Source organism: Sarcophilus harrisii, chromosome X (assembly GCF_902635505.1).
Source record: "Sarcophilus harrisii chromosome X, mSarHar1.11, whole genome shotgun sequence".
Lineage (NCBI taxonomy): Eukaryota > Metazoa > Chordata > Mammalia > Dasyuromorphia > Dasyuridae > Sarcophilus > Sarcophilus harrisii.
The window spans coordinates 14,055,731-14,072,255 of NC_045432.1; the positions used below are offsets into that span (position 1 = coordinate 14,055,731).

Genomic DNA, 16,525 nt, shown 5'->3' on the forward strand with positions numbered 1-16,525 from the left:
GTCTTTTGAAAAGAAATAAATGAAATTCACCCATGTCATTGAATGTCCATCTCCTTTCCTGAAAGATAATGTCAATTTTTCTGGATAATTCTTGGCTGCAATCCAAGTTCCTTTGCCTTTTGGAATGTCAGATTCTAGGCCTTTTGATCCTTTAAGGTAGAAGCTGCTTAGTCCTGGGTAATCCTGATTGTGACTCCTTGATATTTGAATTGTTTCTTTCTGGATGCTTGTAATGTTTTTTCCTTGATCCAATAATTCGGAAATTTAGCTGTCATATTCCTTGTAGTTTTCATTTTGGGGTCTCAGAAGGTGATCAGTGAATTCTTTCACTGATTCTAAGACATCAGGGCAGTTTTCCTTGATGATTTCCTGGAAGATGATGTCTAGGCTCTTTTTTCATCATGATTTTTAGGAAGTCCAATAATCCTTAAATTGTCTCTCCTGGATCTATTTTCCCAAGTCAGCTGTTTTCTCCAATGAGGTATTTTACATTTTCTTCTATTTTTTCATTTTTTTTGTTTTGTTTGACTGATTCTTGATGTCTTATTGAATCACTCATTTGCATTTTTTTTCAATTCTAATTTTTAGCGAATTATTTTCTGAATTAATTTCAGTCATCCTTTTAAGCTCATATTTGGCCAGTTGAATTTTTAAATGAGTTGTTATGCTCAATGGATTTGTTTTTCTATTTCACAAATTCTGTTTTTCAAGGTGTTATTTTCTTTACTATTTTGTCAAATCTATTTTGTAAGGAGTTTTATTCAAATAATTTCTGTGTTTCCTTTTCCAAATTCTCCTGCAATGTTCTCCTTTCCTTTCCCCAAAATATGGACCACTTCACGAATTTGTTTGTCATCCTTGTGCAGGGGCCAAGCTAATCTTCTTTGTATTGTTTCAATTTTAGTATATATGCTGACAAAACAAGCATCCACACCTTCTATTGATGTGATTTACTCTCTTTCTTTTTTTTACCTTGAAAATGTTTATTTTTTATTAAAACTTTTTATTTACAAAGCATATGCATGGGTAATTTTTCCAACATTTACCCTTACATAACCTTTTGTTGCAAATTTTCCCCTTCTTCCCGCCACCCCCTCCCCATCTGGCAGGTAGTCCAATACATGTTAAATATGTTGAAATATATGTTGGATCCAATATGTGTATACATATTTATATAGTTATTTGGTTGTGCAAGAAAAATCAAATCAAGAAGGAAGAAAAAGAAAAACTGAGAAAAAAAACAAAATGCAAGCAAATAATGACAGAGAGAGTGAGAATGCTATGTTGTGGTCCACACTCAGTTCCCATGGTCCTCTCTCTGGGTGTAGATGGCTCTCTTCATCACTGCACAAGTGGAACTGGTTTGAATCATCTCAATGTTTAAGAGAGCCACATCTGTCAGAATTGATCATCATATAGACTTGTTGCTGTTGTGTATAATGATCTCCTGGTTCTGCTCATTTCACTATGCATCAGTTCATGTAGATCTCTCCATGTCTCTCTGAAATTTCCTGCTGATTATTTCTTAAGATGTGATTTACTCTCAAATGGAAAAGTCTGTCTGCCCATGGAGTAAAGTGATGAGACTAGATTCCATTAGGCAAGACAGTGAGGAGAAATGAAAAGAAAGCTAGAGCAGAGAATGTCACATTAAACTTAGGGTGTAGTTTGTATCTAAGTCTCCCAAAATATGGGTGACAGGGTCCCCATTTCTGAGTAGGTATGCAATGTGCTATATGGACATAGGGCATGATACAGCACTTACTTCCTCTGAATAATCAATGTAGAAGTTGGAGGATTAGCACAGCTAAAGAACAAATAGAGAAATATTGAGCACTCTACTAATCCAGCTCCCTCAGTTTAACAATTGAGAAATGGAGGGCTTCTCTGGTGAACTGACTTGGCCACAATTTCATGGCTAATAAAAAAACAGGGCTGAAGTTTGAATCCATGTCACTAGACTCGAAATCCTATGTTCCTTCCACCAAAGCAGAGCTGAAGGAGGAGCAAGGTGAAGTAAATCTGACTCAACAGTTTCACGCCTCTCTTTAAGATACAAGTCAAAGACAAAGTTGTCCTCCAAAAGTGAACTGGCCTAGGGGCAGAGTAGTGAATAGAACACAAGTCCTGAAGTCAGGAGGACCTGAGTTCAAACTTGATCTAGACATTAGCTATGTGACCCTGACCAAGTCTTTAACCCTATTTGCCTCAGTTTCTTCATCTGTAAAATGAGCTGGAGGCAAACCACTCCAATCTTTGCCAAGAATACCCCATATGGAGTCATAAAGTCAGACAAAGTTGGACCACTGAATGACAATAAAACTAAAGCCCGGGGGGGGGGGGGTATTTGCCAAAGGTCACACATAAAAATCCTAGCTCTTGAACTGAAAGGGACCTCAAAAGCCATTTTGTCTAGCCTCTCCCTTTGCAGAGGAAGGAACTAGGCCTAGTGAGGGGAAGGGACTTTTCCAAGATCATATAGTAAATAGCAGAAGCAGGATTAGAACGCAATTTCTTAGACTCCAAGTGAAGGAACTTGTTTCCCTATGGCATGCAGCCTCCCTGAAGTGGGCAAGCAAAAATATATAAGATCCAAACCTAAGTGGTCTGTTTTATATGTCCCCAAAAGATACTCTTCAACCTATGAACAGGATTGGAGAAAACTAGTGGGAAAGGGGAGGAGAGAGGGAGAAGGATGGGTCTGAAATTAAAGAACATTGAAGGGAGCCTAGGGAAAGATAGAGTCTTGGATGGTGGAAAGGACTGACTGAATCTCAGATCCAAAAAGTCTCATGGGGCTATGATTGAGAAAAAATTCAAATTAGATGGGTGGGGAGTAGCATCAATGGGTTGGGTTTGAGGAGTATTATGGGGAGATGGAGAAATGATAGCTAAGAAAGGTAGGGCTGGAGAAGCAGCTATGTCAACTTACAGATCTCTGAGTATTCTGGTTGTTCTGCTTTTGATGGATTTCATAAACTCAAATACAAAATTAATAGCAACTAGGATGGAAGTGGAGGGGCTCAGCTGTGCAATACAGAGAAACCTCAAGGGCTTCACTCACAACCAGGAGAGCAAGACCAGATGCCAAAGTCTACTTAGGGCATGCAGGCAATCAACAAGTACTAAATAAGCATCCATTCTATACCAGGCACTGTGCAAAAACATGGGACCTGCCCTCAAATAGCTCACATTCTAATGGGGGAGATGACCTGCAAATATGTAGTAAATGTATATACAAATTATTATCTATATCTATATATGTCTATGTATGTATATATCTATATCTATCTACATCTATTTAAATATGTGATATAGATCACATTTTGGGCAGCCTATATATGTCTATATATCTATATCTATATATGCATGCATACGTATATATGCTTCTATCTATCTAAATAGAAAGCAATAAAGGTCACATTTTGGGCAGTTAGGTGGCACTGCAGTAGATAGAGCACCAGCCTTGGAGGCAGGAAAACTTATCTTCCTGAGTTTAAATTTATCTTACTAGCTGCAGGATCCTGGACAAATCATTTCACCCAATCTGCCTCAGTTTCCTCATCTGTGAAGTGAGTAGAGAAGAAAGTGGCAAACCATTCTAGTGTCTTTGCTAAGAAAATACCAAATGAGATCACAAAAAGTTGGGCATGACTGAATGACTGAACAGCAGCAACAATATATCACAATATTAAATAATGATACAATATTCTATAATATGATCTATGCCTATAAGAAATATGATGTATTATCAAAGGGAAAGCACTAGAATTAGGGAGATTTGGGAAAGGACTATTGCAGAAGATGGGATTTGAGTGAGACTTGAGAGAAACCAGGGGTGGTGATATGGAGGGAGAGCATTCTAACCTTTGAGAAAGTATAGGTGAAATCAGGAAATGGAGCATCCATTGCAGAGAACAAGATAAAGACCAGTGTCCCTGAATGGTATAGAACATAGAGGGGAGGGAAGTGTAAGAAGACTGGCAAATTAGGAAGGGGCCAGGTTGTGAAGGTCTTTTAAAGCCAAACAGAAGATGCAGTACTTGATCCTGCAGGTAATAGAGAGCCACTGAATGTGTGATACAGGTGAGGAAATGGCTAGGAGAACTTGTGCTTTAAGAAAATCTTCCTTCAGGGCTGATTTCCCCTTTCTACAAGCTAAGTTGTGGTGTGTGAGGGTGAGGACGTATTTTTCCATGAAGCTGCCAGCAGTTTTGCTGGTCCTAGAAGTGTCTCTTTCTTGCTTGGTTGTGTATGGCTCTGTTAGTATCCCCACAGGGTAGTCAAAAGGCAGATAGATTTTGAAAATCTTCTAGGGTCTAAGGATAGATCCTACACTGCACATTCAAAGTGGGCTTGGAGCAGTAAGAGGGTAATTAGTAATATGAGCTGCAGTCGCTGCCTCAGAGCTGCAAACATAATTACAAAATCACAAAATCAAGGGTTAGAAAGTTCCTTGGTGACTAAGCCAATCCATATACTCCAAAACATATCTGTGTTTTCCAAAGTAATTTTCCTTAAATTTGAATGACATCGATGAACCAAATCGGTTCCAATAGAGCAGTAATGAATTGAACCAGCTATACCCAGTGAAAGAACTCTGGGAAATGAATATGAACCACTACATAGCATTCCCAATCCCTCTATTTTTGTTCGCCTGCATTTTTGATTTCCTTCACAGGTTAATTGTACACTATTTCAAAGTCTGATTCTTTTTGTACAGCAAAATAATTGTATGGACATGTATACATAATTTTATTTAATATATACTTTATACTTTAACATGTATTGGTCAACCTGCCATCTAGGGGAGGGGGTGGGGGAAAGGAGGGGAAAAGTTGGAACGAAAAGTTTTCCATTGTCAATGCTGAAAAATTACCCATGCCTATATCTTGTAAATAAAAACTTATAATAATTTAAAAAAATTTGAATCACATCATGTGACTCATATTCAGTTAACTCCAGTGGTTCCCAATTGACTTGGGAGCAAGTCTCAACTCCCCCATTAACTTTTAAAGGACTTCCTAGATTCTACATCCAGGAGCTAAAATGGCAGAATAAACAGTGAATCACTGTAACTCTCTCATGTTCACCTCTCGGCAACCATAAAATAGTGTCACAAAACAGATCCTGAAGCAGTGTATCTTTCAAGGAGATGGAGTGAAGTAATTTGATAGACCAGGAAACTTGAAGGATTGGCAGAAGATCTCACTTGGATAAGGGGGAAGCTTCACAGTGAGCCAGCAACAAGTACCATTTCAGCAAACCAGCAAAAGATTCTGAACACCAGTGTAATAGAGTAGACAACTGGCAATACCAGGATCCCCCACGTGTCTTGGCATAGCCAGGATAGCTGTCAGACTTCAGCTCTAGGAACCATCATGTGCTTTCCCACTAGAACCCCATCTCAACACCAGGTAAGCTGGCATCCCCCTACACCCTCCTATAGCACCTATCACCTTTCACCAGATTCCATCAGTGCAGCACCAGACATGAGGATCCACTATGAGCCTCAGGGCATCATTAGTGAAGCACTAGATAAATAGAGAGAGCCTGCAGCACCCTCACAAGAAACCTAAGGCAGTATTCCTCACACCTTGGGAGCAGAGCTCCAATTTAAAAGAAAGGGAAAAGACCAAAAATAAAGATGAGCAAAAACAATGAAAAAATAATCTGAGCATAGAAAGTTATTATAGTGACAGGGAAGACAAAGACATAAACTCCAAAGAGGACAACAATGTCAAAACACATACCCCTAACCCTAACTCTAACCGCAAAGTAAAACAGGAAGTGGTCTCAAGCTCAGAAAGAAAAGTAAAACCTCAAAAAAGGAGCTTAAAATCATATAAGAGAGGTAGAAGAAAAATGGGGAAAAGAAATGAGAGTGATAAAAGAGAAATATGAAAAAAGTCATAATCCTGAAAACCTGCTTTAAAAAGCAGAATTGGCCAATGGGAAAGAAAATATAAAAATCCACTGAAAAAGATAACTAATTGGCCAAATGGAAAAGAAAGTACAAAAGTTAATTGAGGAAAACAACACCATAAAAGTTAGAATTGGGCAAGTAGAAGCTAATAACCCTATGAGGCATCAAGAATCAATTAAACAATTTCAAAAGAATGGGAAAAAAAAGAATAAAATGTAAAATACCCCATGGGAAAAACAACTGACCTGGGAAATAGATCAATATCAGAATCACTGAACTTCCTAAAAGTCATAATCAAAAGGAGCACCTGGACTGCATCTTTCAAGAAATTATCAAGGCAAACTGTCTGCCTGATGTCCTGGAACCAGAGGGCAAAATAGGCATTGAAAGAACCCACTGATCACATCAGGAAAGAAATTTCAAAATAAAAATTCCAAGGAACATTGACAGTTCAAGGAAAAAAATCTACAACTGGCTGGAAAGAAACAATTTAAATATCAGGGAGTGACAGGATTACAGGATTTGGCAGCTGCAATATTAAGGACTGAAGGTCATGGAACATGTTATTCTGGGAGGCAAAAAAACTAAGACTACAACTAAGCATCACCTACCCAACAAAATTAAGCATAATATTTCAAAAGTAAAAATGGTCATTCAATAAAATAGAAGGATTTCAAGTTTTCATAAGGAGAAGACCAGAACTAAATAAAAAAAAAATTATGACCTCTAATATCAAGGCCCAAGAGAGGCATAAACAGGTAAAAAGAGAAAAGAAAACATAAGGGATTCAATAGAAACAAACTGTTTATCTACATGGGAAATGATACTTTTTATCTTTAGCTAAAGGTAAAGATCTTGTTAAAAGGTATCATAGAGTAATGAAACAATATCAATACTAAATACACATGCACCAAGTGGCATAGTATCCAGATTCTTAAAGGAGGAACTAAGTGAGTTACAGGAAGTAAATATATATATATATATATATATATATATATATATATATATATATAGGACCTCAGCTGTCCCTTCTCAGAGCTTGATAAAGCCACTCAAAAAATAAACAAGAAAGAAACTAAGGAGGTAAATAGAATATTAGAAAAGTTAGATTTGACAGACTTTGGAGAATATTGAATGGGAACAAAAAGGAGCATATGGTAACTACATAAAATAATTACATACATACATAACTACATAAAAATAAACAAACAAATAAAACTAGGGCACAAAATTTGAATGTAAAAAAGCAAACATTAAAATATATTCTTTTCAGGTCACAATGCAATAAAATTATATTCTTGCCGCTACAAAAAGGGCTGCCACAAACACTTTTGCACGTGGGTCCCTTTTCCTCCTTTAAGATCCATGAGCATTTCTTTACATGACCAGCAAAACCCAGCAGCAAGAGATAGAAAAAGAAATTTCACTTTAAATAACATATATACATACTTAGGAGTCTACCTGCCAAGACAAACCCAGGAACTACATGAACACAATTACAAATCACTTTTTTCACACAAAGTCATAGTTAAACAATTGCAAATGAATAAACATTCATTATTCACGGGTAGGCTAAGCCAATATAATAAAAAATGATAATTCAGACTAAAGTAATTTTTCTTTTTAGTGCCATACCACAATCAAACTACCAAAAAAAATCTGATAGAGCTAGGAAAAAATAACAAAACAAATTCATCTGGAAGAACAAAAGGTCAAAAATATGAAGGGAATTAATGGAAAAAAAATTACAAAGAAAGCTGGCCTAAGAAAAACAGATCTCATACTATATTAAAAAGCAGTAATCATCAAAACTATAGGATCCTGGCTAAGAAATGGACTGATGGGTCAGTTGGAATAGACTTGGTAGACAAGACATAGTAGTCAATGACTGTCATAACCTTGTTTTTGATAAATCCAAATACCCCATTTTGGGGGATAAAAACTCACTATTTGACAAAAACAGAAAACAGTGGGATATAAACTTGATATAGATCAGTATCTCACACCATATACCAAGATAATGGGTCAAAATGGGTGCCTGATTTACACATGAAGGGTATCATCATAAGCAAATTAGAAGAGCAAGAGGTAGTCTACCTGTCTGTTCTATGGGAGGGGGGAAAATTCATGAGGAAACAACAGATACAGAGCACTACTAAATTAAAAGTAGACATATTAAAAGTAGATTATATTAAATTAAAAGGCTCTTGTTACAAACAAAACCAATACCACCAAGATTAGAAGGAAAGCAGAAAACTGGAAAATAATCTTTACAGCAAGTGTCTTTGATAAAAGCATTATTTCTCAAATATAGTGAGAAGTAAGTCAAATTTATAAGAATAAAAGCCATTTTCCAATCGATAAATGGTCAAAGGATATGAACAGTTTTCAGACCACGAAATTAAAGCTCTTTATAAGCATATGAAGAAGTTCTAAATCACTTTTGATTAGAGAAATACAAATTAAAACAACTCTGAGATACCATCTCACAAATACTCGAGTTAATGTGGGAAAACTAAGTCACTAATGCATTGTTAGCAGAGTTTTGAACAGGTCCAACCATTTTGGAGAGCAATCTGTAACTATGCCCAAAGGGCAACCAAACTGTATGTAATCCTTTGACCCAGCAATACCACTATTTGTTCTGTATTCCAAAGAAATCGTAAAAAGGGGGAAAGGGTCTATATGTGCAAAAATAATTATAGCAGCCCTTTCCATGGTGAGAAAATATTGGAAACTGAGGGGATGATCATTAATTGGGGAATGACTGAATATATTGTGACATATGAATGCAATGGAATATTAATGTGTAATAAGAAATGAACAGGCGGATTGCAGAAAAACCTGGAAAGACTTGGATGAACTAATGCAAGGTGAAATGAGCAGAACTGGAAAACATTGCACAAAGTGTCAACAATATTGTGTGATGATCAACTATGATTGAATCAACTCTTCTCAGCAATACAATGATCCAAGACAAGTACAAAGGACTCATGAAAGAAAATGCAATTAATAATCAGATAAAGAACATCTGATAGACTCTGAATACAGATCAAAGCATATTTTTTCACTTACCTTATTCTTTCTTTTGTTTTTTTTCTTTTGATCTATTTCTTCTTTCACATCTGTGACTAATATGGAAATAAGTTTCTATCTTTGAGAGAAAGGAGGGAAGGAAGGGAGGAAGGAAAATTTGGACCTCAAGATCTTGTGAAAATGAATGATAAAATTTTTCTTGACACATAACTGGGGGGAAAAATAAAATACTATTTTTAAAAAGCAATCATTTAGTAAGCACCTACTGTATGCCAGAAAATGTGCTAGACATGGGAGATACAGATACAAAGAAGTCTCAGGTTCCTCAGGTACTGATCTTTGGGACTACAAACTACACAGTTTTCTTGTCTTACAGTATGGCATGGTAGGTGGGGGGTTAGACCAGGAGTCACAAAGACTAGGGATGGAGAAAAAGAGAGATAGAGAGCAATATTTGCACAAATAGGTAAATTAGATATATATATTTATATATTAATATATGTGTGTGTATGTATACCTAGAACCAGCTTGCTTCATACAGAACTGTTTCCTCTATTAGTTTTTATTTCGTCATTCACTGGATGAATTTTCATTCATTTCAAATTTCTTCCATGGATTCATCATCACTGGGTTCATTACAATGAATATTCATTGGAAAATATAAGTATATACATGTATATTCACCATCTTTTGTGGGGGTGATGGAAGAGAAAAAAGGAAAAAAATACAGATAATTTTGTTGTATATTTGAAAGGAATAGTAAGTTGTTCATAGTACTTTTGCAGTTTCCTGTGCAATCATTTTGTATTGTACTATGTTAATGCTCGTTTTATTCTATAAATTAAAAATAAAATACATTTATAAAAATAAATAAATGAAAGCCCTTCCCAACCTGACCCCTGACCTACCTTTTTAGACTCAAAGATATCACTCTCCCTCTCACACGCTGTGATGCAGCTAGACTGGTCTTCCCTCTGTCCTTCCCAAATAGAAAGAGCACTGCCTATCTCCTGACTTCTGCAAAGACTATAGGCCATTCTTAGAATATTGGCTATTAGATATACCTAGAACTCCTGTGTCAGCATCATAGATTTCCTCTCTGAATTTAATCATAGCTCAAACTCTATTTTGACATGAAGTGTCCCTCACAAACTAGTTTTCATCAGTCTGTACCTCTCTATGATTATCACTTGATATGATTTAGACAAGGGGATCTAATTAGAAAAAGCCATTTACTATGAGACTTTAGACTTAGAAATTTAGAAATGAAACTTTAGTCTCTTTCTCTCTTTTATCTTGGCTACTCTATCTCTCCCATTAAAAAGTGAAAGCAAACCTTGTTAACAAATTGTATCATCAAGCAAAACAATTCTCACATTGGCTATTTCTAGTTCTGCATTATGTGGGACTCCTTAAATCGATATGGTACTTCTCTGCTCTTGCCCAGTTATATTCTCCTTCTAGATGGGCTTCTTCAGACACCATTAATACATCCACATTCCCAGTTTGCTGTACTTCTTCTTTTGGATACCTGAGATGATGGTCCACCCGTTGGCCACTAGAGAAATTTGTTGAATGACTATTTAGTGTCAGGTATAGTGAAGTCCTAGTTTATAGATACTTTATAATATAATTATAATGTAATATAATAATTATTTATAATAATAAATAATATTATATATATATATTATATAGGTCTCAGTTGTCTCACACATGGTGGACCTAGAGATTATACTAAGGTGTGATCACATAGTTACTAAAATTCAACAAATAAACAACACTTTACTATTTCCATAGACTTCTACCTTCCTAACTGCATTTAAAGGTCTGTGTGAACCCAAAAAGGAAAAGAAAAGACAAAATTTAAATAAAACACAAAACCAAAAATAGCAAAATTGTTGCTATTGTTCTTTTGCTATTGAATTTGTTCAACTAGAAATTTTCTTATGTTTAGAGGATATCTAAATATACTGGGTGAAAATTTCTCCAATGAATCTCTACAATACAAAGGATTTAGATGAAACATTCTGCAATGAGTCCTTATAATACATAAAGATAAGTCAGATGTATGTCAGAACAAAATTCTCCAATAGATTATCCATATGTAGGAAAATCCAAGTGGAAGCCCAGATAGGCTGTCCTAATTCATGCCATACTACAGCAAGCAGGCTAACAACAACCAAAACCAAAAAAGATTGAATAAAATTTGTGGGGCTCTACAAATAGGTTAAACACTTGATATTCCACTGTTTTCCCCAATGTATCTCAGCCCACAAGAATCTAGGGCTGTTCCTAGGGGCTGACTCAAAAAGAATCCTGTTCTTTCTTTGGCTCATTGCTCCAACCCTAGAGTAAAACAGAGCACAGAGATCATTTGATTTAGCCCACCAGTTTTACAGATAAGGTAATTCAGACTCAGATTTGGTGAAGTGACTTTGCCAAGGTCACACAGCATGAAGCAATATGACTTTCTCTGGGTCCTTCATCCAGTCACCTCCCCAACATGCTGGAGACCTTCTGGTTCTGTGAAATATATCTTGGATTATGAATAGACAATTTTCAGATAATGAAATATAACCATTTTTAGTCATATAAAAAATGATCTAAATCACTATTGATTAGAGAAATGCAAATTAAAACAACTCTGAGGTTACACCTCACACCTCTCAGATTAGCTATGATGACAGAAAAAGATAAAGATAAATATTGAAAGATAAATTCCCAGGGAAAACTGGGACACTAATACATTGTTGGAGGAATTGTGAAATGATTCAACCCTTCTGAAGAGCAATTTGGAACTATGCCCAAGGGCTGTCAAACTGTGCATATCCTTGGATCCAGCAGTGTCTCTATTGGGTCTGTATCCCAAGGAAATTATAAAGGAGGAGAAAGGACCCATATGTTCAAAAGTGTTTGTCACAGCTCTTATTGTGGTGGCAAAGAAATGGCAAATGAATAGATGCCCATCAATTGGGGAATGGTTGAATAAGTTATAGTATATGAAAATAATGGAATATTATTATTCTATTAAAAATGATAAACAAGGTTATTTTAGAAAGACCTGGAAAGATTTACATGAATTAATGCAGAACCAGGAATATGTTGTACATAGTAACAGCAAAATTGTGCAATGACCAACCATGAAAGACTTATTTTTTCTAAGTGGTTCAGTGATCCAAAGCAATTAGAGTAAACTTTGGAGAGAAAACACCATCTTCATCCAGAAAGAGAATTATGGATACTGAATGTAAATCAACTATGCTATGTTCACTTTTCCCCCCTTTTTTCTGTTTTTTTCTCTCTTGTGTTTTCCCCTTTGGTTCTGATTTTTCTCTCCCAACATAACCAGAAAAAGATAAAACAATAAAAAGAAATAACAGTAAAATTTACTTTTTAATTTTACTATTTTTAATTTTTTAATATTTTATTTTTATTTTTTACTATTTTTTACTTTTTAATTTTACTAAGTTAAGTACCAGCTCAAAGTGATACAACTTTGGAGAGTATTAGCCTTGGAGCTATGAAGATCAGGGTTAAAATTCTGGGTGATCTTGAGCAAGTCAAATAATCCCTTTGAGCCTCGATTTCATCCTTTATGAATTACAAGATTATACTGCTTACCTCTGGGGTCTCCCTTCTAGCTCTACATTTAGTGTGCTAGAATCCTAAAAGATGCTGCAGGACAGAACCAGCATTGTTTGGCAAAGACAGTTGTAAGTGCTACATTTTAGAGGCACAGAGGCCATTGCAGACTGTGGCCAGCAGGCCACATGGGCTCCAGCATAGATAGAAAGGAGGGAGAAGGGCATTCCAAGCAGGAGTGGAACAGAGGCTGGCCAAGGGGAAATCAGGTTCTGGGAACAGTGAGTCAGCCAATTTGGCTGCAGAATATATAGTGTGTATGAGGAGAGAGTGTGGTTGGTGACTTTGTACAATCCCATGTCATGTAAATCAAATGTGCAAGTCCTCTTTGAGAATGAAAAATGAATAATACAAATATACACATATATGTACATATATATGTACACACACACACACACACACACAAAATACACATACAATTACAGTGTGACCCTGGGCAAATCACTTAATATCTTGGCGTCTCATTTGCCAAAAAGTTGCTAATCCATACTAATGGAGACCATGTCCTCCTTGGGAAGCTCAACAGACTAATGGTATCTCAAGTCTTAAATATATGTGATACCTATGGAGGCCAACATCATCTATATGTGGAACCATCAGTTACAGCAAATGGATGTTTTGAAAGCTGTGGATAATATGTTCACTCACCTTGGCAATATACTTTCCAGGGATGTCCATCGATAATGAAGTTGGCACATACATTGCCAAAGCTAGCTGTGTTTGGGAGGCTCTGAGGGAAAATATGGAGGGGAGAAGTATTAGACTGACTACCAAACTGAAGGTCTACAGAACCATTGTGCTGATCTCATTGTTGTATGCCTGTGAAACCTGGACGGTCTGCCAATCCCGGGCCAGGAAACTGAATTTCTTCCATTTGAATTGTCTTAGGAAGATTCTGAAGATCACCTGGCAGAAAAAAGTACTAAACACTGAAGTCTTTTTTTGAACTAAACTGCCAAGCGTTCCAACTCTACTGCAGAGAGGGAAACTCTGTTGGACTGGCCAGCATTGAAATGCCAAACGTACACTTGCCCAAAAACAAACCTGTTTTATGGAGAATTCACACAGGATAAGTGCGCACATAGAGGTCAGAAAAAGTGATAAAAGAATGATCTCAAAGTCTCTCTTAAGAACTTTGGAATTGATTGTGGGACATGGGAGACACTGACACAGGATCATCCTGCCTTTATCAAAGAAGATGTTGTGCGGTTTGGTCATGTATACTTATTGTGTATCTAATTTATATTTTAATATATTTAACATCTACTGATCATCCTGCCATCTGGGAGAGGGGGTGGGGGGTAAGAGGTGAAAAATTGGAACAAGAGATTTGGCAATTGTTAATGCTGTAAAGTTACCCATGCATATAACGTGTAAATAAAAGGCTATTAAATAAAAAAAAAATAAAAAAACAAAGATGTTGTGCTCAATGAGCAAAGCATAATTTTTTAATAGCTTTTTATTTACAAGTTATATGCATGGGTAATTTTTCAGCATTGACAATTGCCAAACCTTTTGTTCCAATTTTCCCCCCCTTCTCCCCATCCCCTCCCCCAGATGCCAGGTTTACCAATACATGTTAAATATGTTAAAGTATAAATTAAATACAATATAAGTATACATGTCCTAACAGCTATTTTGCTGTACAAAAAGAATCGGACTTTGAAATAATGTACTATTAGCCTGTGAAGGAAATCAAAAATGCAGGCGGACAAAAATAGAGGGATTGGGAATTCTATGTAATGGCTCATTGTCATCTCCCAGAGATCTTTCACTGGGTGTCGCTGGTTCAATTCATTATGAGCAAAGCATAATTGAAGAAGCTCAAAAGAAATGTAAGAATCCACCCACATGGACTATTTGTGTTCAACCTGGGGTAAAGCATTCTGAGCTCCCATTGGTCTGATCAAGTACAGTCAGATACACTTGACTCTAATAGAGTGATATAATTTTGCTACTCTTGGAGAATCATAGACAACAACTAGCCAATGGTGAAACTTGGTTTCTCAGAGATGGCCATTAGAATCATTACAATGTACAGTATGGGTAAAACAACCTCATAAAAATTTTCAAGTTTTATATTTTACATGAAGGCAACCACTGTTTTTTTGGATGCTAAATCTTTATTTTTGAAGTGTGTATTTATTACTGAATGAGAGTTATTATATATAGCATTATTATCACATACATTAGATTTTATGTGATGAAGCTCTGGATTAAAATCCCACTTTAGATATTAAATTCTTACTGGCTGTGTGATCCTGAGATCACCTAACCTTTCCAAGATTCAGTTTTTTAAACTGAATATTTTTAAACAAAAATAAAATCAGGGGATAATAATAGCATGCATCTCACAGGATATTAAGTGTTTTTCAAGTGTCAAAGGGCTACATCAATGTCCCAGGAGATGATAATGAGGATACTAGAATATGAGGTGACCTTCTTGTAGCAGAAAGAGCCTAGGGCTGAAGGGTCAGGTGTAGGGCTGGAATGCTGATTCACACTTCCCAGTTCTATGACCTTAACTCCTCTCAAACTCAATTTCTTTGTAAAATGGACCTAATAAAGCCTTCACTCCTTACTTCAAGATAAGTTGCAAGTGAAACATAAGCTCTTATTAGGAGAAGTAGGAAAAGCTGTATCTGAGTTAAAATCCAGGTTCAAATCCCAGTCCCTCGATTTCCATTTCTTTATCTGTAGATTGAAAGGGTTGAGATGACCAGTCTCTCAAGTGCCTTCCAGGGCTACGTCCTTTTACAAGGGCAAATCCTGAAGGCTCTACAGTCTTTGGCTGGTCCAGCTAAGCCAGAAAGGCTCTTGGGAATGAGTGGTACCATGTATTGTCCATCATTCAAAAAGTAGTTTCACCACATTAGATAGATTTCATTCCCAGAAAGTTGACCACCAACAAGTTCTGGTCTCAGTGATTCATAGCCTCCCATATTTCTCTTTTCTTTCTTAACCAAATGACAGTACTTTAATTTATCCTCCTTTCACTTGATCCTCAGCTCCTTGAAATCTGACTTTTTACCTCATTTCTCCACTGAAATTGGATTCTCTAAAGTTACCAGTGGCCTTAATGGCCAATTTAATGTCCTCTTCTCGGCCCACATCTTCTTCTACCTTTCTATTATATTGGACACCTTCTGGGTATTCTCTCCTTTCTGGGTTTTTTTTTTTTTTTTTTTTGGTGATACTACTCTTCATGGTTCTCCTTCTAGCTCTCTCATTACTCCTTTTCAGTCACCTTTGCTGGGTCATCTTTACGTGATGCGCCCTCACTCGGGTTTTCTCTTGTCTCCTCACTTTCACTTGGCAACTTCATCAACTCCTATGTGTTGAGTTATCTCTATGCCAATTTATATTTTCAGTCTCTCTCCTGAGCTCTAGTTGATATCATTAGCTGCCTCTATGGATTCATTTTTTAAAAATGTGTTTCATATTTTTCTGGTTATACATGTATGTTAGCTTTTTAAATACACATTTCTTTATGAATAATTTTAGGAGACAAAAATCAGAACAAAGGAAAAACCATGAGAGAAAAAAAATTAAAAAGTGAACATAGCCTGTGTTGATTTACATTCAATCTCCATAGTTCTCTTTCTGAATACAGATGGTATTTTCTATCCAAATTTTATTGCAATTGCCTTAGCTCATTGAACTGCTGAGAAGAACCAAGTCTTTCACAGTTGATCACTGCTGTTGCTGTGTACAATGTATTCCTGGTTCTGCTTGTTTCACTCAGTATCAGTTCATGTAAATCTTTCTAGCTTGTTCTTCATTTTTTTATAAAACAATAATATTCCATTACTTTCATATGCCATAACTTATTCAGCCATTGCCCAATTGATGGGCAAATACTCATTTTCTAATTCTTTGTCATCACAAAAAGAGCTGCTACAAACATTTTTGCACATGTGG

At 36.2% G+C, this 16,525-nt stretch overlaps 1 non-coding gene across 1 annotated transcript; it reads right to left on the minus strand.

Annotated features, from left to right (window-relative positions):
* Positions 1-821: 821 nt before the first annotated feature.
* Positions 822-928, minus strand: LOC111721641. The gene has a single exon (XR_002770734.1). It is a non-coding gene; the product is annotated as a U6 spliceosomal RNA (small nuclear RNA).
* Between the last annotated feature and the right edge of the window lie 15,597 nt (positions 929-16,525).